At 47.8% G+C, this 23,688-nt stretch overlaps 21 non-coding genes across 21 annotated transcripts; 14 read left to right on the top strand and 7 right to left on the bottom strand.

The window, feature by feature from the left end:
* Nucleotides 1–461: 461 nt before the first annotated feature.
* trnae-cuc (transfer RNA glutamic acid (anticodon CUC)) lies at nucleotides 462–533 on the bottom strand. Its single transcript has one exon. It is a non-coding gene; the product is annotated as a tRNA-Glu (tRNA).
* Nucleotides 534–1,119: 586 nt separating this feature from the next.
* Nucleotides 1,120–1,192, top strand: trnav-aac (transfer RNA valine (anticodon AAC)). The gene has a single exon. It is a non-coding gene; the product is annotated as a tRNA-Val (tRNA).
* A 1,610-nt stretch (nucleotides 1,193–2,802) lies between these two features.
* On the top strand, nucleotides 2,803–2,875 carry trnav-aac (transfer RNA valine (anticodon AAC)). Its single transcript has one exon. It is a non-coding gene; the product is annotated as a tRNA-Val (tRNA).
* Nucleotides 2,876–4,484: 1,609 nt separating this feature from the next.
* Nucleotides 4,485–4,557, top strand: trnav-aac (transfer RNA valine (anticodon AAC)). Its single transcript has one exon. It is a non-coding gene; the product is annotated as a tRNA-Val (tRNA).
* Nucleotides 4,558–6,166: 1,609 nt separating this feature from the next.
* On the top strand, nucleotides 6,167–6,239 carry trnav-aac (transfer RNA valine (anticodon AAC)). Its single transcript has one exon. It is a non-coding gene; the product is annotated as a tRNA-Val (tRNA).
* A 1,609-nt stretch (nucleotides 6,240–7,848) lies between these two features.
* On the top strand, nucleotides 7,849–7,921 carry trnav-aac (transfer RNA valine (anticodon AAC)). Its single transcript has one exon. It is a non-coding gene; the product is annotated as a tRNA-Val (tRNA).
* Nucleotides 7,922–9,530: 1,609 nt separating this feature from the next.
* Nucleotides 9,531–9,603, top strand: trnav-aac (transfer RNA valine (anticodon AAC)). Its single transcript has one exon. It is a non-coding gene; the product is annotated as a tRNA-Val (tRNA).
* A 951-nt stretch (nucleotides 9,604–10,554) lies between these two features.
* Nucleotides 10,555–10,626, bottom strand: trnae-cuc (transfer RNA glutamic acid (anticodon CUC)). The gene has a single exon. It is a non-coding gene; the product is annotated as a tRNA-Glu (tRNA).
* Nucleotides 10,627–11,212: 586 nt separating this feature from the next.
* On the top strand, nucleotides 11,213–11,285 carry trnav-aac (transfer RNA valine (anticodon AAC)). Its single transcript has one exon. It is a non-coding gene; the product is annotated as a tRNA-Val (tRNA).
* A 1,607-nt stretch (nucleotides 11,286–12,892) lies between these two features.
* Nucleotides 12,893–12,965, top strand: trnav-aac (transfer RNA valine (anticodon AAC)). The gene has a single exon. It is a non-coding gene; the product is annotated as a tRNA-Val (tRNA).
* A 1,602-nt stretch (nucleotides 12,966–14,567) lies between these two features.
* trnav-aac (transfer RNA valine (anticodon AAC)) lies at nucleotides 14,568–14,640 on the top strand. Its single transcript has one exon. It is a non-coding gene; the product is annotated as a tRNA-Val (tRNA).
* Nucleotides 14,641–15,584: 944 nt separating this feature from the next.
* trnae-cuc (transfer RNA glutamic acid (anticodon CUC)) lies at nucleotides 15,585–15,656 on the bottom strand. Its single transcript has one exon. It is a non-coding gene; the product is annotated as a tRNA-Glu (tRNA).
* Nucleotides 15,657–16,240: 584 nt separating this feature from the next.
* On the top strand, nucleotides 16,241–16,313 carry trnav-aac (transfer RNA valine (anticodon AAC)). The gene has a single exon. It is a non-coding gene; the product is annotated as a tRNA-Val (tRNA).
* Nucleotides 16,314–17,262: 949 nt separating this feature from the next.
* Nucleotides 17,263–17,334, bottom strand: trnae-cuc (transfer RNA glutamic acid (anticodon CUC)). The gene has a single exon. It is a non-coding gene; the product is annotated as a tRNA-Glu (tRNA).
* Nucleotides 17,335–17,918: 584 nt separating this feature from the next.
* On the top strand, nucleotides 17,919–17,991 carry trnav-aac (transfer RNA valine (anticodon AAC)). Its single transcript has one exon. It is a non-coding gene; the product is annotated as a tRNA-Val (tRNA).
* Nucleotides 17,992–18,941: 950 nt separating this feature from the next.
* On the bottom strand, nucleotides 18,942–19,013 carry trnae-cuc (transfer RNA glutamic acid (anticodon CUC)). Its single transcript has one exon. It is a non-coding gene; the product is annotated as a tRNA-Glu (tRNA).
* Nucleotides 19,014–19,597: 584 nt separating this feature from the next.
* trnav-aac (transfer RNA valine (anticodon AAC)) lies at nucleotides 19,598–19,670 on the top strand. Its single transcript has one exon. It is a non-coding gene; the product is annotated as a tRNA-Val (tRNA).
* Nucleotides 19,671–20,620: 950 nt separating this feature from the next.
* trnae-cuc (transfer RNA glutamic acid (anticodon CUC)) lies at nucleotides 20,621–20,692 on the bottom strand. The gene has a single exon. It is a non-coding gene; the product is annotated as a tRNA-Glu (tRNA).
* Nucleotides 20,693–21,280: 588 nt separating this feature from the next.
* Nucleotides 21,281–21,353, top strand: trnav-aac (transfer RNA valine (anticodon AAC)). Its single transcript has one exon. It is a non-coding gene; the product is annotated as a tRNA-Val (tRNA).
* Nucleotides 21,354–22,301: 948 nt separating this feature from the next.
* Nucleotides 22,302–22,373, bottom strand: trnae-cuc (transfer RNA glutamic acid (anticodon CUC)). The gene has a single exon. It is a non-coding gene; the product is annotated as a tRNA-Glu (tRNA).
* A 587-nt stretch (nucleotides 22,374–22,960) lies between these two features.
* Nucleotides 22,961–23,033, top strand: trnav-aac (transfer RNA valine (anticodon AAC)). Its single transcript has one exon. It is a non-coding gene; the product is annotated as a tRNA-Val (tRNA).
* Nucleotides 23,034–23,688: the final 655 nt, after the last annotated feature.

The raw sequence follows: 23,688 nt of genomic DNA, 5'->3' as shown, positions 1-23,688 counted from the left end.
CCCGGCTAGCTCAGTCGGTAGAGCATGAGACTCTTAATCTCAGAGTCGTGGGTTGGAGCCCCACGCTGGGTGCTGTCTTCTTGAGGCATAGAAGCCCATCACCCTACGAGACGTGAACATGAAGAGTCCCGCCGTCAACAAAACATCAGCGTGACTCGTTCTGCCTTCTTGTGAGAGGCCGCATAGGACCTGTCTGCGTGCTGAATGCGCTGTGTTCTCCCATGCAGGTGGAACGTCTGTGCTGTCGTGCAGCTGACTTGAAAATGCCCTGTTGCTCGTTTTAGTGGCCAGGAGTGAAAAACTGAAGAGTGAGAAGTAAGCTGAGGGCACAACTACACTGGGAATGCTGGGAGGACATCGGTTAGGTCACAAAAGTCAGAAGCTAGCCAAAAGGGTCACAATGGGAAGTGGGGGGAAAGACAAAAAAAAAAAAAAAGAATCCCAAGCAGACGCCCCTGGAGTTCCCTGACCGGGAATCGAACCCGGGCCGTGGCGGTGAGAGCGCCAAATCCTGACCACTAGACCACCAGGGACCTCCCCACAATAGTGCTTTGCGCTCTGTCATACAGAAATACTCACAAGTACCCCTTCAGGTCAGACCTGGCTAGGCATTTTGTCTTCACGGCCCATTTCGCCAAAGTGCTCTGTAGCACTCTTATTCCTCACACACCGACCCAATGTGTGACGTTCCACAAAGTGTCTGTTTTCACTGTCTGAATAGTTCTACATTTGGCTCAGAATCCAAACAGCATGTGAGAAATAAAATTATGCAAAAGAAAAGACGCAACCAAGCGCCTTGATTTTGATATTCAATCTTCTCGACGTAGATGCTTCTTAGCGGTTTTCCGGTCTTGTGAATTCTTGGGCTACGAAAAGAGCAGTTGCTCTTTGTGTTTCTAAATCTTCTGTGGAAGTTATTTGATAGTGGTGAAGTCAGTATCCAGGTGCTTGATTAAAGTCGTCTGAAGAAAGAACCAATGCTAGCCATTGGATATAACGACATTGCATAAGAGGCCAGCTGCTGGTATTTCTCATTTGATTCAGTGAGAGGATGAGCCACTGACAATTGGCAGACTACATAAAATTTCCTTAGGTTAAGGAAAGAAATGTACGTCTGTTGTTTCCATAGTGTAGTGGTTATCACGTTCGCCTAACACGCGAAAGGTCCTCGGTTCGAAACCGAGTGGAAACATGGCAGCTTTAAGCTTTTGGCCCAAGTTTCAAAACCTACACACCACTGAAACCAAGAAACCAAGTTAGTGTCAGACACCGAGCCAATGCGTGACGTTCCACAAAGTGTGAGTTTTCGCTGTCTAACTCGTTCTACATTTGGCTCATAATTCAAGCAGCATGTGAGAAGTAAAATTATGCCAAAGAAAAGATGCAACCAAGCGGCTTGATTTTCATGTTCAACGATTACGACGTAGATGCCTCTTAGCGGTTGTCCGGAGCAGAGACCTTGCAAGGAGACAGCGAGAGCAAGAGCACAGCGCCTTGATTTTGATGTTCAACGATTACGACGTAGATGCCTCTTAGCAGTTGTCCGGAGCATAGACCTTGCAAGGAGACGGCGAGAGCAAGAGCACCGCTGTGCTTTATGGGGTTCAGAGTCAGAAGGCATTTCTCAGAGAAGAACCAGATCAGAAAGTTGCCGGTCCTGAGGTCTCGCGTCTGTGTCTTGGCCTGGCTAGCTCAGTCGGTAGAGCATGAGACTCTTAATCTCAGAGTCGTGGGTTGGAGCCCCACGCTGGGTGCTGTCTTCTTGAGGCATAGAAGCCCATCACCCTACGAGATGTGAACATGAAGAGTCCCGCCGTCAACAAAACATCAGCGTGACTCGTTCTGCCTTCTTGTGAGAGGCCGCATAGGACCTGTCTGCGTGCTGAATGCGCTGTGTTCTCCCATGCAGGTGGAACGTCTGTGCTGTCGTGCAGCTGACTTGAAAATGCCCTGTTGCTTGTTTTAGTGGCCAGGAGTAAAAAAATGAAGAGTGAGAAGTAAGCTGAGGGCACAACTACACTGGGAATGCTGGGAGGACATCGGTTAGGTCACAAAAGTCAGAAGCTAGCCAAAAGGGTCACAATGGGAAGTGGGGGGAAAGACAAAAAAAAAAAAAAAGTATCCCAAGCTGACACCCCTGGAGTTCCCTGACCGGGAATTGAACCTGGGCTGTGGCGGTGAGAGCGCCAAATCCTGACCACTAGACCACCAGGGACCCCCCCCACAATAGTGCTTTGCGCTCTGTCATACAAAAATACTCACAAGTACCCCTTCAGGTCAGACCTGGCTAGGCATTTTGTTTTCACGGCACATTTCGCCAAAGTGCTCCGTAGCACTCTTATTCCTCACACACCGACCCAATGTGTGACGTTCCACAAAGTGTCTGTTTTCACTGTCTGAATAGTTCTACATTTGGCTCAGAATCCAAACAGCATGTGAGAAATAAAATTATGCAAAAGAAAAGACGCAACCAAGCGCCTTGATTTTGATATTCAATCTTCTCGACGTAGATGCTTCTTAGCGGTTTTCCGGTCTTGTGAATTCTTGGGCTACGAAAAGAGCAGTTGCTCTTTGTGTTTCTAAATCTTCTGTGGAAGTTATTTGATAGTGGTGAAGTCAGTATCCAGGTGCTTGATTAAAGTCGTCTGAAGAAAGAACCAATGCTAGCCATTGGATATAACGGCATTGCAAAAGAGGCCAGCTGCTGCTATTTCTCATTTGATTCAGTGAGAGGATGAGCCACTGACAATTGGCAGACTACATAAAATTTCCTTAGGTTAAGGAAAGAAATGCACGTCTGTTGTTTCCATAGTGTAGTGGTTATCACGTTCGCCTAACACGCGAAAGGTCCTCGGTTCGAAACCGAGTGGAAACATGGCAGCTTTAAGCTTTTGGCCCAAGTTTCAAAACCTACACACCACTGAAACCAAGAAACCAAGTTAGTGTCAGACACCGAGCCAATGCGTGACGTTCCACAAAGTGTGAGTTTTCGCTGTCTAACTCGTTCTACATTTGGCTCATAATTCAAGCAGCATGTGAGAAGTAAAATTATGCCAAAGAAAAGATGCAACCAAGCGGCTTGATTTTCATGTTCAACGATTACGACGTAGATGCCTCTTAGCGGTTGTCCGGAGCAGAGACCTTGCAAGGAGACAGCGAGAGCAAGAGCACAGCGCCTTGATTTTGATGTTCAACGATTACGACGTAGATGCCTCTTAGCAGTTGTCCGGAGCATAGACCTTGCAAGGAGACGGCGAGAGCAAGAGCACCGCTGTGCTTTATGGGGTTCAGAGTCAGAAGGCATTTCTCAGAGAAGAACCAGATCAGAAAGTTGCCGGTCCTGAGGTCTCGCGTCTGTGTCTTGGCCCGGCTAGCTCAGTCGATAGAGCATGAGACTCTTAATCTCAGAGTTGTGGGTTGGAGCCCCACGCTGGGTGCTGTCTTCTTGAGGCATAGAAGCCCATCACCCTCCGAGACGTGAACATGAAAAGTCCCGCCGTCAACAAAACATCAGCGTGACTCGTTCTGCCTTCTTGTGAGAGGCCGCATAGGACCTGTCTGCGTGCTGAATGCGCTGTGTTCTCCCATGCAGGTGGAACGTCTGTGCTGTCGTGCAGCTGACTTGAAAATGCCCTGTTGCTTGTTTTAGTGGCCAGGAGTGAAAAAATGAAGAGTGAGAAGTAAGCTGAGGGCACAACTACACTGGGAATGCTGGGAGGACATCGGTTAGGTCACAAAAGTCAGAAGCTAGCCAAAAGGGTCACAATGGGAAGTGGGGGGAAAGACAAAAAAAAAAAAAAGTATCCCAAGCTGACACCCCTGGAGTTCCCTGACTGGGAATTGAACCCGGGCTGTGGCGGTGAGAGCGCCAAATCCTGACCACTAGACCACCAGGGACCCCCCCCACAATAGTGCTTTGCGCTCTGTCATACAAAAATACTCACAAGTACCCCTTCAGGTCAGACCTGGCTAGGCATTTTGTTTTCACGGCACATTTCGCCAAAGTGCTCCGTAGCACTCTTATTCCTCACACACCGACCCAATGTGTGACGTTCCACAAAGTGTCTGTTTTCACTGTCTGAATAGTTCTACATTTGGCTCAGAATCCAAACAGCATGTGAGAAATAAAATTATGCAAAAGAAAAGACGCAACCAAGCGCCTTGATTTTGATATTCAATCTTCTCGACGTAGATGCTTCTTAGCGGTTTTCCGGTCTTGTGAATTCTTGGGCTACGAAAAGAGCAGTTGCTCTTTGTGTTTCTAAATCTTCTGTGGAAGTTATTTGATACTGGTGAAGTCAGTATCCAGGTGCTTGATTAAAGTCGTCTGAAGAAAGAACCAATGCTAGCCATTGGATATAACGGCATTGCAAAAGAGGCCAGCTGCTGCTATTTCTCATTTGATTCAGTGAGAGGATGAGCCACTGACAATTGGCAGACTACATAAAATTTCCTTAGGTTAAGGAAAGAAATGTACGTCTGTTGTTTCCATAGTGTAGTGGTTATCACGTTCGCCTAACACGCGAAAGGTCCTCGGTTCGAAACCGAGTGGAAACATGGCAGCTTTAAGCTTTTGGCCCAAGTTTCAAAACCTACACACCACTTAAACCAAGAAACCAAGTTAGTGTCAGACACCGAGCCAATGCGTGACGTTCCACAAAGTGTGAGTTTTCGCTGTCTAACTCGTTCTACATTTGGCTCATAATTCAAGCAGCATGTGAGAAGTAAAATTATGCCAAAGAAAAGATGCAACCAAGCGGCTTGATTTTCATGTTCAACGATTACGACGTAGATGCCTCTTAGCGGTTGTCCGGAGCAGAGACCTTGCAAGGAGACAGCGAGAGCAAGAGCACAGCGCCTTGATTTTGATGTTCAACGATTACGACGTAGATGCCTCTTAGCAGTTGTCCGGAGCATAGACCTTGCAAGGAGACGGCGAGAGCAAGAGCACCGCTGTGCTTTATGGGGTTCAGAGTCAGAAGGCATTTCTCAGAGAAGAACCAGATCAGAAAGTTGCCGGTCCTGAGGTCTCGCGTCTGTGTCTTGGCCCGGCTAGCTCAGTCGGTAGAGCATGAGACTCTTAATCTCAGAGTCGTGGGTTGGAGCCCCACGCTGGGTGCTGTCTTCTTGAGGCATAGAAGCCCATCACCCTCCGAGACGTGAACATGAAAAGTCCCGCCGTCAACAAAACATCAGCGTGACTCGTTCTGCCTTCTTGTGAGAGGCCGCATAGGACCTGTCTGCGTGCTGAATGCGCTGTGTTCTCCCATGCAGGTGGAACGTCTGTGCTGTCGTGCAGCTGACTTGAAAATGCCCTGTTGCTTGTTTTAGTGGCCAGGAGTGAAAAAATGAAGAGTGAGAAGTAAGCTGAGGGCACAACTACACTGGGAATGCTGGGAGGACATCGGTTAGGTCACAAAAGTCAGAAGCTAGCCAAAAGGGTCACAATGGGAAGTGGGGGGAAAGACAAAAAAAAAAAAAAGTATCCCAAGCTGACACCCCTGGAGTTCCCTGACCGGGAATTGAACCTGGGCTGTGGCGGTGAGAGTGCCAAATCCTGACCACTAGACCACCAGGGACCCCCCCCACAATAGTGCTTTGCGCTCTGTCATACAAAAATACTCACAAGTACCCCTTCAGGTCAGACCTGGCTAGGCATTTTGTTTTCACGGCACATTTCGCCAAAGTTCTCCGTAGCACTCTTATTCCTCACACACCGACCCAATGTGTGACGTTCCACAAAGTGTCTGTTTTCACTGTCTGAATAGTTCTACATTTGGCTCAGAATCCAAACAGCATGTGAGAAATAAAATTATGCAAAAGAAAAGACGCAACCAAGCGCCTTGATTTTGATATTCAATCTTCTCGACGTAGATGCTTCTTAGCGGTTTTCCGGTCTTGTGAATTCTTGGGCTACGAAAAGAGCAGTTGCTCTTTGTGTTTCTAAATCTTCTGTGGAAGTTATTTGATAGTGGTGAAGTCAGTATCCAGGTGCTTGATTAAAGTCGTCTGAAGAAAGAACCAATGCTAGCCATTGGATATAACGGCATTGCAAAAGAGGCCAGCTGCTGCTATTTCTCATTTGATTCAGTGAGAGGATGAGCCACTGACAATTGGCAGACTACATAAAATTTCCTTAGGTTAAGGAAAGAAATGCACGTCTGTTGTTTCGATAGTGTAGTGGTTATCACGTTCGCCTAACACGCGAAAGGTCCTCGGTTCGAAACCGAGTGGAAACATGGCAGCTTTAAGCTTTTGGCCCAAGTTTCAAAACCTACACACCACTGAAACCAAGAAACCAAGTTAGTGTCAGACACCGAGCCAATGCGTGACGTTCCACAAAGTGTGAGTTTTCGCTGTCTAACTCGTTCTACATTTGGCTCATAATTCAAGCAGCATGTGAGAAGTAAAATTATGCCAAAGAAAAGATGCAACCAAGCGGCTTGATTTTCATGTTCAACGATTACGACGTAGATGCCTCTTAGCGGTTGTCCGGAGCAGAGACCTTGCAAGGAGACAGCGAGAGCAAGAGCACAGCGCCTTGATTTTGATGTTCAACGATTACGACGTAGATGCCTCTTAGCAGTTGTCCGGAGCATAGACCTTGCAAGGAGACGGCGAGAGCAAGAGCACCGCTGTGCTTTATGGGGTTCAGAGTCAGAAGGCATTTCTCAGAGAAGAACCAGATCAGAAAGTTGCCGGTCCTGAGGTCTCGCGTCTGTGTCTTGGCCCGGCTAGCTCAGTCGGTAGAGCATGAGACTCTTAATCTCAGAGTCGTGGGTTGGAGCCCCACGCTGGGTGCTGTCTTCTTGAGGCATAGAAGCCCATCACCCTCCGAGACGTGAACATGAAAAGTCCCGCCGTCAACAAAACATCAGCGTGACTCGTTCTGCCTTCTTGTGAGAGGCCGCATAGGACCTGTCTGCGTGCTGAATGCGCTGTGTTCTCCCATGCAGGTGGAACGTCTGTGCTGTCGTGCAGCTGACTTGAAAATGCCCTGTTGCTTGTTTTAGTGGCCAGGAGTGAAAAAATGAAGAGTGAGAAGTAAGCTGAGGGCACAACTACACTGGGAATGCTGGGAGGACATCGGTTAGGTCACAAAAGTCAGAAGCTAGCCAAAAGGGTCACAATGGGAAGTGGGGGGAAAGACAAAAAAAAAAAAAAGTATCCCAAGCTGACACCCCTGGAGTTCCCTGACCGGGAATTGAACCTGGGCTGTGGCGGTGAGAGTGCCAAATCCTGACCACTAGACCACCAGGGACCCCCCCCACAATAGTGCTTTGCGCTCTGTCATACAAAAATACTCACAAGTACCCCTTCAGGTCAGACCTGGCTAGGCATTTTGTTTTCACGGCACATTTCGCCAAAGTTCTCCGTAGCACTCTTATTCCTCACACACCGACCCAATGTGTGACGTTCCACAAAGTGTTTGTTTTCACTGTCTGAATAGTTCTACATTTGGCTCAGAATCCAAACAGCATGTGAGAAATAAAATTATGCAAAAGAAAAGACGCAACCAAGCGCCTTGATTTTGATATTCAATCTTCTCGACGTAGATGCTTCTTAGCGGTTTTCCGGTCTTGTGAATTCTTGGGCTACGAAAAGAGCAGTTGCTCTTTGTGTTTCTAAATCTTCTGTGGAAGTTATTTGATAGTGGTGAAGTCAGTATCCAGGTGCTTGATTAAAGTCGTCTGAAGAAAGAACCAATGCTAGCCATTGGATATAACGGCATTGCAAAAGAGGCCAGCTGCTGCTATTTCTCATTTGATTCAGTGAGAGGATGAGCCACTGACAATTGGCAGACTACATAAAATTTCCTTAGGTTAAGGAAAGAAATGCACGTCTGTTGTTTCCATAGTGTAGTGGTTATCACGTTCGCCTAACACGCGAAAGGTCCTCGGTTCGAAACCGAGTGGAAACATGGCAGCTTTAAGCTTTTGGCCCAAGTTTCAAAACCTACACACCACTGAAACCAAGAAACCAAGTTAGTGTCAGACACCGAGCCAATGCGTGACGTTCCACAAAGTGTGAGTTTTCGCTGTCTAACTCGTTCTACATTTGGCTCATAATTCAAGCAGCATGTGAGAAGTAAAATTATGCCAAAGAAAAGATGCAACCAAGCGGCTTGATTTTCATGTTCAACGATTACGACGTAGATGCCTCTTAGCGGTTGTCCGGAGCAGAGACCTTGCAAGGAGACAGCGAGAGCAAGAGCACAGCGCCTTGATTTTGATGTTCAACGATTACGACGTAGATGCCTCTTAGCAGTTGTCCGGAGCATAGACCTTGCAAGGAGACGGCGAGAGCAAGAGCACCGCTGTGCTTTATGGGGTTCAGAGTCAGAAGGCATTTCTCAGAGAAGAACCAGATCAGAAAGTTGCCGGTCCTGAGGTCTCGCGTCTGTGTCTTGGCCCGGCTAGCTCAGTCGGTAGAGCATGAGACTCTTAATCTCAGAGTCGTGGGTTGGAGCCCCACGCTGGGTGCTGTCTTCTTGAGGCATAGAAGCCCATCACCCTACGAGACGTGAACATGAAGAGTCCCGCCGTCAACAAAACATCAGCGTGACTCGTTCTGCCTTCTTGTGAGAGGCCGCATAGGACCTGTCTGCGTGCTGAATGCGCTGTGTTCTCCCATGCAGGTGGAACGTCTGTGCTGTCGTGCAGCTGACTTGAAAATGCCCTGTTGCTCGTTTTAGTGGCCAGGAGTGAAAAACTGAAGAGTGAGAAGTAAGCTGAGGGCACAACTACACTGGGAATGCTGGGAGGACATCGGTTAGGTCACAAAAGTCAGAAGCTAGCCAAAAGGGTCACAATGGGAAGTGGGGGGAAAGACAAAAAAAAAAAAAAAGAATCCCAAGCAGACGCCCCTGGAGTTCCCTGACCGGGAATCGAACCCGGGCCGTGGCGGTGAGAGCGCCAAATCCTGACCACTAGACCACTAGGGACCTCCCCACAATAGTGCTTTGCGCTCTGTCATACAGAAATACTCACAAGTACCCCTTCAGGTCAGACCTGGCTAGGCATTTTGTCTTCACGGCCCATTTCGCCAAAGTGGTCTGTAGCACTCTTATTCCTCACACACCGACCCAATGTGTGACGTTCCACAAAGTGTCTGTTTTCACTGTCTGAATAGTTCTACATTTGGCTCAGAATCCAAACAGCATGTGAGAAATAAAATTATGCAAAAGAAAAGACGCAACCAAGCGCCTTGATTTTGATATTCAATCTTCTCGACGTAGATGCTTCTTAGCGGTTTTCCGGTCTTGTGAATTCTTGGGCTACGAAAAGAGCAGTTGCTCTTTGTGTTTCTAAATCTTCTGTGGAAGTTATTTGATAGTGGTGAAGTCAGTATCCAGGTGCTTGATTAAAGTCGTCTGAAGAAAGAACCAATGCTAGCCATTGGATATAACGACATTGCAAAAGAGGCCAGCTGCTGGTATTTCTCATTTGATTCAGTGAGAGGATGAGCCACTGACAATTGGCAGACTACATAAAATTTCCTTAGGTTAAGGAAAGAAATGTACGTCTGTTGTTTCCATAGTGTAGTGGTTATCACGTTCGCCTAACACGCGAAAGGTCCTCGGTTCGAAACCGAGTGGAAACATGGCAGCTTTAAGCTTTTGGCCCAAGTTTCAAAACCTACACACCACTGAAACCAAGAAACCAAGTTAGTGTCAGACACCGAGCCAATGCGTGACGTTCCACAAAGTGTGAGTTTTCGCTGTCTAACTCGTTCTACATTTGGCTCATAATTCAAGCAGCATGTGAGAAGTAAAATTATGCCAAAGAAAAGATGCAACCAAGCGGCTTGATTTTCATGTTCAACGATTACGACGTAGATGCCTCTTAGCGGTTGTCCGGAGCAGAGACCTTGCAAGGAGACAGCGAGAGCAAGAGCACAGCGCCTTGATTTTGATGTTCAACGATTACGACGTAGATGCCTCTTAGCAGTTGTCCGGAGCATAGACCTTGCAAGGAGACGGCGAGAGCAAGAGCACCGCTGTGCTTTATGGGGTTCAGAGTCAGAAGGCATTTCTCAGAGAAGAACCAGATCAGAAAGTTGCCGGTCCTGAGGTCTCGCGTCTGTGTCTTGGCCCGGCTAGCTCAGTCGGTAGAGCATGAGACTCTTAATCTCAGAGTCGTGGGTTGGAGCCCCACGCTGGGTGCTGTCTTCTTGAGGCATAGAAGCCCATCACCCTACGAGATGTGAACATGAAGAGTCCCGCCGTCAACAAAACATCAGCGTGACTCGTTCTGCCTTCTTGTGAGAGGCCGCATAGGACCTGTCTGCGTGCTGAATGCGCTGTGTTCTCCCATGCAGGTGGAACGTCTGTGCTGTCTTGCAGCTGACTTGAAAATGCCCTGTTGCTTGTTTTAGTGGCCAGGAGTGAAAAAATGAAGAGTGAGAAGTAAGCTGAGGGCACAACTACACTGGGAATGCTGGGAGGACATCGGTTAGGTCACAAAAGTCAGAAGCTAGCCAAAAGGGTCACAATGGGAAGTGGGGGGAAAGACAAAAAAAAAAAAAAAGAATCCCAAGCTGACGCCCCTGGAGTTCCCTGACCGGGAATTGAACCCGGGCCGTGGCGGTGAGAGCGCCAAATCCTGACCACTAGACCACCAGGGACCCCCCCACAATGGTGCTTTGCGCTCTGTCATACAAAAATACTCACAAGTACCCCTTCAGGTCAGACCTGGCTAGGCATTTTGTCTTCACGGCACATTTCGCCAAAGTGCTCTGTAGCACTCTTATTCCACACACACCGACCCAATGTGTGACGTTCCACAAAGTGTCTGTTTTCACTGTCTGAATAGTTCTACATTTGGCTCAGAATCCAAACAGCATGTGAGAAATAAAATTATGCAAAAGAAAAGACGCAACCAAGCGCCTTGATTTTGATATTCAATCTTCTCGACGTAGATGCTTCTTAGCGGTTTTCCGGTCTTGTGAATTCTTGGGCTACGAAAAGAGCAGTTGCTCTTTGTGTTTCTAAATCTTCTGTGGAAGTTATTTGATACTGGTGAAGTCAGTATCCAGGTGCTTGATTAAAGTCGTCTGAAGAAAGAACCAATGCTAGCCATTGGATATAACGGCATTGCAAAAGAGGCCAGCTGCTGGTATTTCTCATTTGATTCAGTGAGAGGATGAGCCACTGACAATTGGCAGACTACATAAAATTTCCTTAGGTTAAGGAAAGAAATGTACGTCTGTTGTTTCCATAGTGTAGTGGTTATCACGTTCGCCTAACACGCGAAAGGTCCTCGGTTCGAAACCGAGTGGAAACATGGCAGCTTTAAGCTTTTGGCCCAAGTTTCAAAACCTACACACCACTGAAACCAAGAAACCAAGTTAGTGTCAGACACCGAGCCAATGCGTGACGTTCCACAAAGTGTGAGTTTTCGCTGTCTAACTCGTTCTACATTTGGCTCATAATTCAAGCAGCATGTGAGAAGTAAAATTATGCCAAAGAAAAGATGCAACCAAGCGGCTTGATTTTCATGTTCAACGATTACGACGTAGATGCCTCTTAGCGGTTGTCCGGAGCAGAGACCTTGCAAGGAGACAGCGAGAGCAAGAGCACAGCGCCTTGATTTTGATGTTCAACGATTACGACGTAGATGCCTCTTAGCAGTTGTCCGGAGCATAGACCTTGCAAGGAGACGGCGAGAGCAAGAGCACCGCTGTGCTTTATGGGGTTCAGAGTCAGAAGGCATTTCTCAGAGAAGAACCAGATCAGAAAGTTGCCGGTCCTGAGGTCTCGCGTCTGTGTCTTGGCCTGGCTAGCTCAGTCGGTAGAGCATGAGACTCTTAATCTCAGAGTCGTGGGTTGGAGCCCCACGCTGGGTGCTGTCTTCTTGAGGCATAGAAGCCCATCACCCTACGAGACGTGAACATGAAGAGTCCCGCCGTCAACAAAACATCAGCGTGACTCGTTCTGCCTTCTTGTGAGAGGCCGCATAGGACCTGTCTGCGTGCTGAATGCGCTGTGTTCTCCCATGCAGGTGGAACGTCTGTGCTGTCGTGCAGCTGACTTGAAAATGCCCTGTTGCTCGTTTTAGTGGCCAGGAGTGAAAAACTGAAGAGTGAGAAGTAAGCTGAGGGCACAACTACACTGGGAATGCTGGGAGGACATCGGTTAGGTCACAAAAGTCAGAAGCTAGCCAAAAGGGTCACAATGGGAAGTGGGGGGAAAGACAAAAAAAAAAAAAGAATCCCAAGCAGACGCCCCTGGAGTTCCCTGACCGGGAATCGAACCCGGGCTGTGGCGGTGAGAGCGCCAAATCCTGACCACTAGACCACCAGGGACCCCCCCACAATAGTGCTTTGCGCTCTGTCATACAGAAATACTCACAAGTACCCCTTCAGGTCAGACCTGGCTAGGCATTTTGTCTTCACGGCCCATTTCGCCAAAGTGCTCTGTAGCACTCTTATTCCTCACACACCGACCCAATGTGTGACGTTCCACAAAGTGTCTGTTTTCACTGTCTGAATAGTTCTACATTTGGCTCAGAAACCAAACAGCATGTGAGAAATAAAATTATGCAAAAGAAAAGACGCAACCAAGCGCCTTGATTTTGATATTCAATTTTCTCGACGTAGATGCTTCTTAGCGGTTTTCCGGTCTTGTGAATTCTTGGGCTACGAAAAGAGCAGTTGCTCTTTGTGTTTCTAAATTTTCTGTGGAAGTTATTTGATAGTGGTGAAGTCAGTATCCAGGTGCTTGATTAAAGTCGTCTGAAGAAAGAACCAATGCTAGCCATTGGATATAACGACATTGCAAAAGAGGCCAGCTGCTGGTATTTCTCATTTGATTCAGTGAGAGGATGAGCCACTGACAATTGGCAGACTACATAAAATTTCCTTAGGTTAAGGAAAGAAATGTACGTCTGTTGTTTCCATAGTGTAGTGGTTATCACGTTCGCCTAACACGTGAAAGGTCCTCGGTTCGAAACCGAGTGGAAACATGGCAGCTTTAAGCTTTTGGCCCAAGTTTCAAAACCTACACACCACTGAAACCAAGAAACCAAGTTAGTGTCAGACACCGAGCCAATGCGTGACGTTCCACAAAGTGTGAGTTTTCGCTGTCTAACTCGTTCTACATTTGGCTCATAATTCAAGCAGCATGTGAGAAGTAAAATTATGCCAAAGAAAAGATGCAACCAAGCGGCTTGATTTTCATGTTCAACGATTACGACGTAGATGCCTCTTAGCGGTTGTCCGGAGCAGAGACCTTGCAAGGAGACAGCGAGAGCAAGAGCACAGCGCCTTGATTTTGATGTTCAACGATTACGACGTAGATGCCTCTTAGCAGTTGTCCGGAGCATAGACCTTGCAAGGAGACGGCGAGAGCAAGAGCACCGCTGTGCTTTATGGGGTTCAGAGTCAGAAGGCATTTCTCAGAGAAGAACCAGATCAGAAAGTTGCCGGTCCTGAGGTCTCGCGTCTGTGTCTTGGCTAGCTCAGTCGGTAGAGCATGAGACTCTTAATCTCAGAGTCGTGGGTTGGAGCCCCACGCTGGGTGCTGTCTTCTTGAGGCATAGAAGCCCATCACCCTCCGAGACGTGAACATGAAGAGTCCCGCCGTCAACAAAACATCAGCGTGACTCGTTCTGCCTTCTTGTGAGAGGCCGCATAGGACCTGTCTGCGTGCTGAATGCGCTGTGTTCTCCCATGCAGGTGGAACGTCTGTGCTGTCGTGCAGCTGACTTGAAAATGCCCTGTTGCTCGTTTTAGTGGCCAGGAGTGAAAAACTGAAGAGTGAGAAGTAAGCTGAGGGCACAACTACACTGGGAATGCTGTGAGGACATCGGTTAGGTCACAAAAGTCAGAAGCTAGCCAAAAGGGTCACAATGGGAAGTGGGGGGAAAGACAAAAAAAAAAAAAGAATCCCAAGCAGACGCCCCTGGAGTTCCCTGACCAGGAATCGAACCCGGGCCGTGGCGGTGAGAGCGCCAAATCCTGACCACTAGACCACCAGGGACCCCCCCACAATAGTGCTTTGCGCTCTGTCATACAGAAATACTCACAAGTACCCCTTCAGGTCAGACCTGGCTAGGCATTTTGTCTTCACGGCACATTTCGCCAAAGTGCTCTGTAGCACTCTTATTCCTCACACACCGACCCAATGTGTGACGTTCCACAAAGTGTCTGTTTTCACTGTCTGAATAGTTCTACATTTGGCTCAGAAACCAAACAGCATGTGAGAAATAAAATTATGCAAAAGAAAAGACGCAACCAAGCGCCTTGATTTTGATATTCAATTTTCTCGACGTAGATGCTTCTTAGCGGTTTTCCGGTCTTGTGAATTCTTGGGCTACGAAAAGAGCAGTTGCTCTTTGTGTTTCTAAATTTTCTGTGGAAGTTATTTGATAGTGGTGAAGTCAGTATCCAGGTGCTTGATTAAAGTCGTCTGAAGAAAGAACCAATGCTAGCCATTGGATATAACGACATTGCAAAAGAGGCCAGCTGCTGGTATTTCTCATTTGATTCAGTGAGAGGATGAGCCACTGACAATTGGCAGACTACATAAAATTTCCTTAGGTTAAGGAAAGAAATGTACGTCTGTTGTTTCCATAGTGTAGTGGTTATCACGTTCGCCTAACACGTGAAAGGTCCTCGGTTCGAAACCGAGTGGAAACATGGCAGCTTTAAGCTTTTGGCCCAAGTTTCAAAACCTACACACCACTGAAACCAAGAAACCAAGTTAGTGTCAGACACCGAGCCAATGCGTGACGTTCCACAAAGTGTGAGTTTTCGCTGTCTAACTCGTTCTACATTTGGCTCATAATTCAAGCAGCATGTGAGAAGTAAAATTATGCCAAAGAAAAGATGCAACCAAGCGGCTTGATTTTCATGTTCAACGATTACGACGTAGATGCCTCTTAGCGGTTGTCCGGAGCAGAGACCTTGCAAGGAGACAGCGAGAGCAAGAGCACAGCGCCTTGATTTTGATGTTCAACGATTACGACGTAGATGCCTCTTAGCAGTTGTCCGGAGCATAGACCTTGCAAGGAGACGGCGAGAGCAAGAGCACCGCTGTGCTTTATGGGGTTCAGAGTCAGAAGGCATTTCTCAGAGAAGAACCAGATCAGAAAGTTGCCGGTCCTGAGGTCTCGCGTCTGTGTCTTGGCTAGCTCAGTCGGTAGAGCATGAGACTCTTAATCTCAGAGTCGTGGGTTGGAGCCCCACGCTGGGTGCTGTCTTCTTGAGGCATAGAAGCCCATCACCCTACGAGACGTGAACATGAAGAGTCCTGCCGTCAACAAAACATCAGCGTGACTCGTTCTGCCTTCTTGTGAGAGGCCGCATAGGACCTGTCTGCGTGCTGAATGCGCTGTGTTCTCCCATGCAGGTGGAACGTCTGTGCTGTCGTGCAGCTGACTTGAAAATGCCCTGTTGCTCGTTTTAGTGGCCAGGAGTGAAAAACTGAAGAGTGAGAAGTAAGCTGAGGGCACAACTACACTGGGAATGCTGGGAGGACATCGGTTAGGTCACAAAAGTCAGAAGCTAGCCAAAAGGGTCACAATGGGAAGTGGGGGGAAAGACAAAAAAAAAAAAAGAATCCCAAGCAGACGCCCCTGGAGTTCCCTGACCGGGAATCGAACCCGGGCCGTGGCGGTGAGAGCGCCAAATCCTGACCACTAGACCACCAGGGACCCCCCCACAATGGTGCTTTGCGCTCTGTCATACAGAAATACTCACAAGTACCCTTTCAGGTCAGACCTGGCTAGGCATTTTGTCTTCACGGCCCATTTCGCCAAAGTGCTCTGTAGCACTCTTATTCCTCACACACCGACCCAATGTGTGACGTTCCACAAAGTGTCTGTTTTCACTGTCTGAATAGTTCTACATTTGGCTCAGAATCCAAACAGCATGTGAGAAATAAAATTATGCAAAAGAAAAGACGCAACCAAGCGCCTTGATTTTGATATTCAATCTTCTCGACGTAGATGCTTCTTAGCGGTTTTCCGGTCTTGTGAATTCTTAGGCTACGAAAAGAGCAGTTGCTTTGTGTTTCTAAATCGTCTGTGGAAGTTATTTGATAGTGGTGATGTCAGTTTCCAGGTGCTTGATTAAAGTCGTCTGAAGAAAGAACCAATGCTAGCCATTGGATATAACGGCATTGCAAAAGAGGCCAGCTGCTGGTATTTCTCATTTGATTCAGTGAGAGGATGAGCCACTGACAATTGGCAGACTACATAAAATTTCCTTAGGTTAAGGAAAGAAATGTACGTCTGTTGTTTCCATAGTGTAGTGGTTATCACGTTCGCCTAACACGCGAAAGGTCCTTGGTTCGAAACCGAGTGGAAACATGGCAGCTTTAAGCTTTTGGCCCAAGTTTCAAAACCTACACACCACTGAAACCAAGAAACCAAGTTAGTGTCAGACACCGAGCCAATGCGTGACGTTCCACAAAGTGTGAGTTTTCGCTGTCTAACTCGTTCTACATTTGGCTCATAATTCAAGCAGCATGTGAGAAGTAAAATTATGCCAAAGAAAAGATGCAACCAAGCGGCTTGATTTTCATGTTCAACGATTACGACGTAGATGCCTCTTAGCGGTTGTCCGGAGCAGAGACCTTGCAAGGAGACAGCGAGAGCAAGAGCACAGCGCCTTGATTTTGATGTTCAACGATTACGACGTAGATGCCTCTTAGCAGTTGTCCGGAGCATAGACCTTGCAAGGAGACGGCGAGAGCAAGAGCACCGCTGTGCTTTATGGGGTTCAGAGTCAGAAGGCATTTCTTAGAGAAGAACCAGATCAGAAAGTTGCCGGTCCTGAGGTCTCGCGTCTGTGTCTTGGCCCGGCTAGCTCAGTCGGTAGAGCATGAGACTCTTAATCTCAGAGTCGTGGGTTGGAGCCCCACGCTGGGTGCTGTCTTCTTGAGGCATAGAAGCCCATCACCCTACGAGACGTGAACATGAAGAGTCCCGCCGTCAACAAAACATCAGCGTGACTCGTTCTGCCTTCTTGTGAGAGGCCGCATAGGACCTGTCTGCGTGCTGAATGCGCTGTGTTCTCCCATGCAGGTGGAACGTCTGTGCTGTCGTGCAGCTGACTTGAAAATGCCCTGTTGCTCGTTTTAGTGGCCAGGAGTGAAAAACTGAAGAGTGAGAAGTAAGCTGAGGGCACAACTACACTGGGAATGCTGGGAGGACATCGGTTAGGTCACAAAAGTCAGAAGCTAGCCAAAAGGGTCACAATGGGAAGTGGGGGGAAAGACAAAAAAAAAAAAAGAATCCCAAGCAGACGCCCCTGGAGTTCCCTGACCGGGAATCGAACCCGGGCCGTGGCGGTGAGAGCGCCAAATCCTGACCACTAGACCACCAGGGACCCCCCCACAATGGTGCTTTGCGCTCTGTCATACAGAAATACTCACAAGTACCCTTTCAGGTCAGACCTGGCTAGGCATTTTGTCTTCACGGCCCATTTCGCCAAAGTGCTCTGTAGCACTCTTATTCCTCACACACCGACCCAATGTGTGACGTTCCACAAAGTGTCTGTTTTCACTGTCTGAATAGTTCTACATTTGGCTCAGAATCCAAACAGCATGTGAGAAATAAAATTATGCAAAAGAAAAGACGCAACCAAGCGCCTTGATTTTGATATTCAATCTTCTCGACGTAGATGCTTCTTAGCGGTTTTCCGGTCTTGTGAATTCTTAGGCTACGAAAAGAGCAGTTGCTTTGTGTTTCTAAATCTTCTGTGGAAGTTATTTGATAGTGGTGATGTCAGTTTCCAGGTGCTTGATTAAAGTCGTCTGAAGAAAGAACCAATGCTAGCCATTGGATATAACGGCATTGCAAAAGAGGCCAGCTGCTGGTATTTCTCATTTGATTCAGTGAGAGGATGAGCCACTGACAATTGGCAGACTACATAAAATTTCCTTAGGTTAAGGAAAGAAATGTACGTCTGTTGTTTCCATAGTGTAGTGGTTATCACGTTCGCCTAACACGCGAAAGGTCCTTGGTTCGAAACCGAGTGGAAACATGGCAGCTTTAAGCTTTTGGCCCAAGTTTCAAAACCTACACACCACTGAAACCAAGAAACCAAGTTAGTGTCAGACACCGAGCCAATGCGTGACGTTCCACAAAGTGTGAGTTTTCGCTGTCTAACTCGTTCTACATTTGGCTCATAATTCAAGCAGCATGTGAGAAGTAAAATTATGCCAAAGAAAAGATGCAACCAAGCGGCTTGATTTTCATGTTCAACGATTACGACGTAGATGCCTCTTAGCGGTTGTCCGGAGCAGAGACCTTGCAAGGAGACAGCGAGAGCAAGAGCACAGCGCCTTGATTTTGATGTTCAACGATTACGACGTAGATGCCTCTTAGCAGTTGTCCGGAGCATAGACCTTGCAAGGAGACGGCGAGAGCAAGAGCACCGCTGTGCTTTATGGGGTTCAGAGTCAGAAGGCATTTCTCAGAGAAGAACCAGATCAGAAAGTTGCCGGTCCTGAGGTCTCGCGTCTGTGTCTTGGCCCGGCTAGCTCAGTCGGTAGAGCATGAGACTCTTAATCTCAGAGTCGTGGGTTGGAGCCCCACGCTGGGTGCTGTCTTCTTGAGGCATAGAAGCCCATCACCCTACGAGACGTGAACATGAAGAGTCCCGCCGTCAACAAAACATCAGCGTGACTCGTTCTGCCTTCTTGTGAGAGGCCGCATAGGACCTGTCTGCGTGCTGAATGCGCTGTGTTCTCCCATGCAGGTGGAACGTCTGTGCTGTCGTGCAGCTGACTTGAAAATGCCCTGTTGCTCGTTTTAGTGGCCAGGAGTGAAAAACTGAAGAGTGAGAAGTAAGCTGAGGGCACAACTACACTGGGAATGCTGGGAGGACATCGGTTAGGTCACAAAAGTCAGAAGCTAGCCAAAAGGGTCACAATGGGAAGTGGGGGGAAAGACAAAAAAAAAAAAAAGAATCCCAAGCTGACGCCCCTGGAGTTCCCTGACCGGGAATTGAACCCGGGCCGTGGCGGTGAGAGCGCCAAATCCTGACCACTAGACCACCAGGGACCCCCCCACAATGGTGCTTTGCGCTCTGTCATACAAAAATACTCACAAGTACCCCTTCAGGTCAGACCTGGCTAGGCATTTTGTCTTCACGGCACATTTCGCCAAAGTGCTCTGTAGCACTCTTATTCCACACACACCGATCCAATGTGTGACGTTCCACAAAGTGTCTGTTTTCACTGTCTGAATAGTTCTACATTTGGCTCAGAATCCAAACAGCATGTGAGAAATAAAATTATGCAAAAGAAAAGACGCAACCAAGCGCCTTGATTTTGATATTCAATCTTCTCGACGTAGATGCTTCTTAGCGGTTTTCCGGTCTTGTGAATTCTTAGGCTACGAAAAGAGCAGTTGCTTTGTGTTTCTAAATCTTCTGTGGAAGTTATTTGATAGTGGTGATGTCAGTTTCCAGGTGCTTGATTAAAGTCGTCTGAAGAAAGAACCAATGCTAGCCATTGGATATAACGGCATTGCAAAAGAGGCCAGCTGCTGGTATTTCTCATTTGATTCAGTGAGAGGATGAGCCACTGACAATTGGCAGACTACATAAAATTTCCTTAGGTTAAGGAAAGAAATGTACGTCTGTTGTTTCCATAGTGTAGTGGTTATCACGTTCGCCTAACACGCGAAAGGTCCTCGGTTCGAAACCGAGTGGAAACATGGCAGCTTTAAGCTTTTGGCCCAAGTTTCAAAACCTACACACCACTGAAACCAAGAAACCAAGTTAGTGTCAGACACCGAGCCAATGCGTGACGTTCCACAAAGTGTGAGTTTTCGCTGTCTAACTCGTTCTACATTTGGCTCATAATTCAAGCAGCATGTGAGAAGTAAAATTATGCCAAAGAAAAGATGCAACCAAGCGGCTTGATTTTCATGTTCAACGATTACGACGTAGATGCCTCTTAGCGGTTGTCCGGAGCAGAGACCTTGCAAGGAGACAGCGAGAGCAAGAGCACAGCGCCTTGATTTTGATGTTCAACGATTACGACGTAGATGCCTCTTAGCAGTTGTCCGGAGCATAGACCTTGCAAGGAGACGGCGAGAGCAAGAGCACCGCTGTGCTTTATGGGGTTCAGAGTCAGAAGGCATTTCTCAGAGAAGAACCAGATCAGAAAGTTGCCGGTCCTGAGGTCTCGCGTCTGTGTCTTGGCCCGGCTAGCTCAGTCGATAGAGCATGAGACTCTTAATCTCAGAGTCGTGGGTTGGAGCCCCACGCTGGGTGCTGTCTTCTTGAGGCATAGAAGCCCATCACCCTCCGAGACGTGAACATGAAAAGTCCCGCCGTCAACAAAACATCAGCGTGACTCGTTCTGCCTTCTTGTGAGAGGCCGCATAGGACCTGTCTGCGTGCTGAATGCGCTGTGTTCTCCCATGCAGGTGGAACGTCTGTGCTGTCGTGCAGCTGACTTGAAAATGCCCTGTTGCTTGTTTTAGTGGCCAGGAGTGAAAAAATGAAGAGTGAGAAGTAAGCTGAGGGCACAACTACACTGGGAATGCTGGGAGGACATCGGTTAGGTCACAAAAGTCAGAAGCTAGCCAAAAGGGTCACAATGGGAAGTGGGGGGAAAGACAAAAAAAAAAAAAAGTATCCCAAGCTGACGCCCCTGGAGTTCCCTGACCGGGAATTGAACCCGGGCCGTGGCGGTGAGAGCGCCAAATCCTGACCACTAGACCACCAGGGACCCCCCCCCACAATAGTGCTTTGCGCTCTGTCATACAAAAATACTCACAAGTACCCCTTCAGGTCAGACCTGGCTAGGCATTTTGTTTTCACGGCACATTTCGCCAAAGTGCTCCGTAGCACTCTTATTCCTCACACACCGACCCAATGTGTGACGTTCCACAAAGTGTCTGTTTTCACTGTCTGAATAGTTCTACATTTGGCTCAGAATCCAAACAGCATGTGAGAAATAAAATTATGCAAAAGAAAAGACGCAACCAAGCGCCTTGATTTTGATATTCAATCTTCTCGACGTAGATGCTTCTTAGCGGTTTTCCGGTCTTGTGAATTCTTGGGCTACGAAAAGAGCAGTTGCTCTTTGTGTTTCTAAATCTTCTGTGGAAGTTATTTGATAGTGGTGAAGTCAGTATCCAGGTGCTTGATTAAAGTCGTCTGAAGAAAGAACCAATGCTAGCCATTGGATATAACGGCATTGCAAAAGAGGCCAGCTGCTGCTATTTCTCATTTGATTCAGTGAGAGGATGAGCCACTGACAATTGGCAGACTACATAAAATTTCCTTAGGTTAAGGAAAGAAATGTACGTCTGTTGTTTCCATAGTGTAGTGGTTATCACGTTCGCCTAACACGCGAAAAGTGCTCGGTTCGAAACCGAGTGGAAACATGGCAGCTTTAAGCTTTTGGCCCAAGTTTCAAAACCTACACACCACTGAAACCAAGAAACCAAGTTAGTGTCAGACACCGAGCCAATGCGTGACGTTCCACAAAGTGTGAGTTTTCGCTGTCTAACTCGTTCTACATTTGGCTCATAATTCAAGCAGCATGTGAGAAGTAAAATTATGCCAAAGAAAAGATGCAACCAAGCGGCTTGATTTTCATGTTCAACGATTACGACGTAGATGCCTCTTAGCGGTTGTCCGGAGCAGAGACCTTGCAAGGAGACAGCGAGAGCAAGAGCACAGCGCCTTGATTTTGATGTTCAACGATTACGACGTAGATGCCTCTTAGCAGTTGTCCGGAGCATAGACCTTGCAAGGAGACGGCGAGAGCAAGAGCACCGCTGTGCTTTATGGGGTTCAGAGTCAGAAGGCATTTCTCAGAGAAGAACCAGATCAGAAAGTTGCCGGTCCTGAGGTCTCGCGTCTGTGTCTTGGCCTGGCTAGCTCAGTCGGTAGAGCATGAGACTCTTAATCTCAGAGTCGTGGGTTGGAGCCCCACGCTGGGTGCTGTCTTCTTGAGGCATAGAAGCCCATCACCCTACGAGACGTGAACATGAAGAGTCCCGCCGTCAACAAAACATCAGCGTGACTCGTTCTGCCTTCTTGTGAGAGGCTGCATAGGACCTGTCTGCGTGCTGAATGCGCTGTGTTCTCCCATGCAGGTGGAACGTCTGTGCTGTCGTGCAGCTGACTTGAAAATGCCCTGTTGCTCGTTTTAGTGGCCAGGAGTGAAAAACTGAAGAGTGAGAAGTAAGCTGAGGGCACAACTACACTGGGAATGCTGGGAGGACATCGGTTAGGTCACAAAAGTCAGAAGCTAGCCAAAAGGGTCACAATGGGAAGTGGGGGGAAAGACAAAAAAAAAAAAGAATCCCAAGCAGACGCCCCTGGAGTTCCCTGACCGGGAATCGAACCCGGGCCGTGGCGGTGAGAGCGCCAAATCCTGACCACTAGACCACCAGGGACCCCCCCCACAATAGTGCTTTGCGCTCTGTCATACAGAAATACTCACAAGTACCCCTTCAGGTCAGACCTGGCTAGGCATTTTGTCTTCACGGCCCATTTCGCCAAAGTGCTCTGTAGCACTCTTATTCCTCACACACCGACCCAATGTGTGACGTTCCACAAAGTGTCTGTTTTCACTGTCTGAATAGTTCTACATTTGGCTCAGAATCCAAACAGCATGTGAGAAATAAAATTATGCAAAAGAAAAGACGCAACCAAGCGCCTTGATTTTGATATTCAATCTTCTCGACGTAGATGCTTCTTAGCGGTTTTCCGGTCTTGTGAATTCTTGGGCTACGAAAAGAGCAGTTGCTCTTTGTGTTTCTAAATTTTCTGTGGAAGTTATTTGATAGTGGTGAAGTCAGTATCCAGGTGCTTGATTAAAGTCGTCTGAAGAAAGAACCAATGCTAGCCATTGGATATAACGACATTGCAAAAGAGGCCAGCTGCTGGTATTTCTCATTTGATTCAGTGAGAGGATGAGCCACTGACAATTGGCAGACTACATAAAATTTCCTTAGGTTAAGGAAAGAAATGTACGTCTGTTGTTTCCATAGTGTAGTGGTTATCACGTTCGCCTAACACGTGAAAGGTCCTCGGTTCGAAACCGAGTGGAAACATGGCAGCTTTAAGCTTTTGGCCCAAGTTTCAAAACCTACACACCACTGAAACCAAGAAACCAAGTTAGTGTCAGACACCGAGCCAATGCGTGACGTTCCACAAAGTGTGAGTTTTCGCTGTCTAACTCGTTCTACATTTGGCTCATAATTCAAGTAGCATGTGAGAAGTAAAATTATGCCAAAGAAAAGATGCAACCAAGCGGCTTGATTTTCATGTTCAACGATTACGACGTAGATGCCTCTTAGCGGTTGTCCGGAGCAGAGACCTTGCAAGGAGACAGCGAGAGCAAGAGCACAGCGCCTTGATTTTGATGTTCAATGATCACGACGTAGATGCCTCTTAGCGGTTGTCCGGAGCAGAGACTTTGCAAGGAGACAGCAAGAGCAAGAGCACCGCTGTGCTTTATGGGGTTCAGAGTCAGAAGGCATTTCTCAGAGAAGAACCAGATCAGAAAGTTGCCGGTCCTGAGGTCTCGCGTCTGTGTCTTGGCCCGGCTAGCTCAGTCGGTAGAGCATGAGACTCTTAATCTCAGAGTCGTGGGTTGGAGCCCCACGCTGGGTGCTGTCTTCTTGAGGCATAGAAGCCCATCACCCTCCGAGACGTGAACATGAAAAGTCCCGCCGTCAACAAAACATCAGCGTGACTCGTTCTGCC

This window comes from Brienomyrus brachyistius, chromosome 5, assembly GCF_023856365.1.
Source record: "Brienomyrus brachyistius isolate T26 chromosome 5, BBRACH_0.4, whole genome shotgun sequence".
NCBI lineage: Eukaryota > Metazoa > Chordata > Actinopteri > Osteoglossiformes > Mormyridae > Brienomyrus > Brienomyrus brachyistius.
The sequence above is the reverse complement of the archived record's forward strand: the minus strand, read 5'-3'. Positions and strand labels throughout refer to the sequence as shown.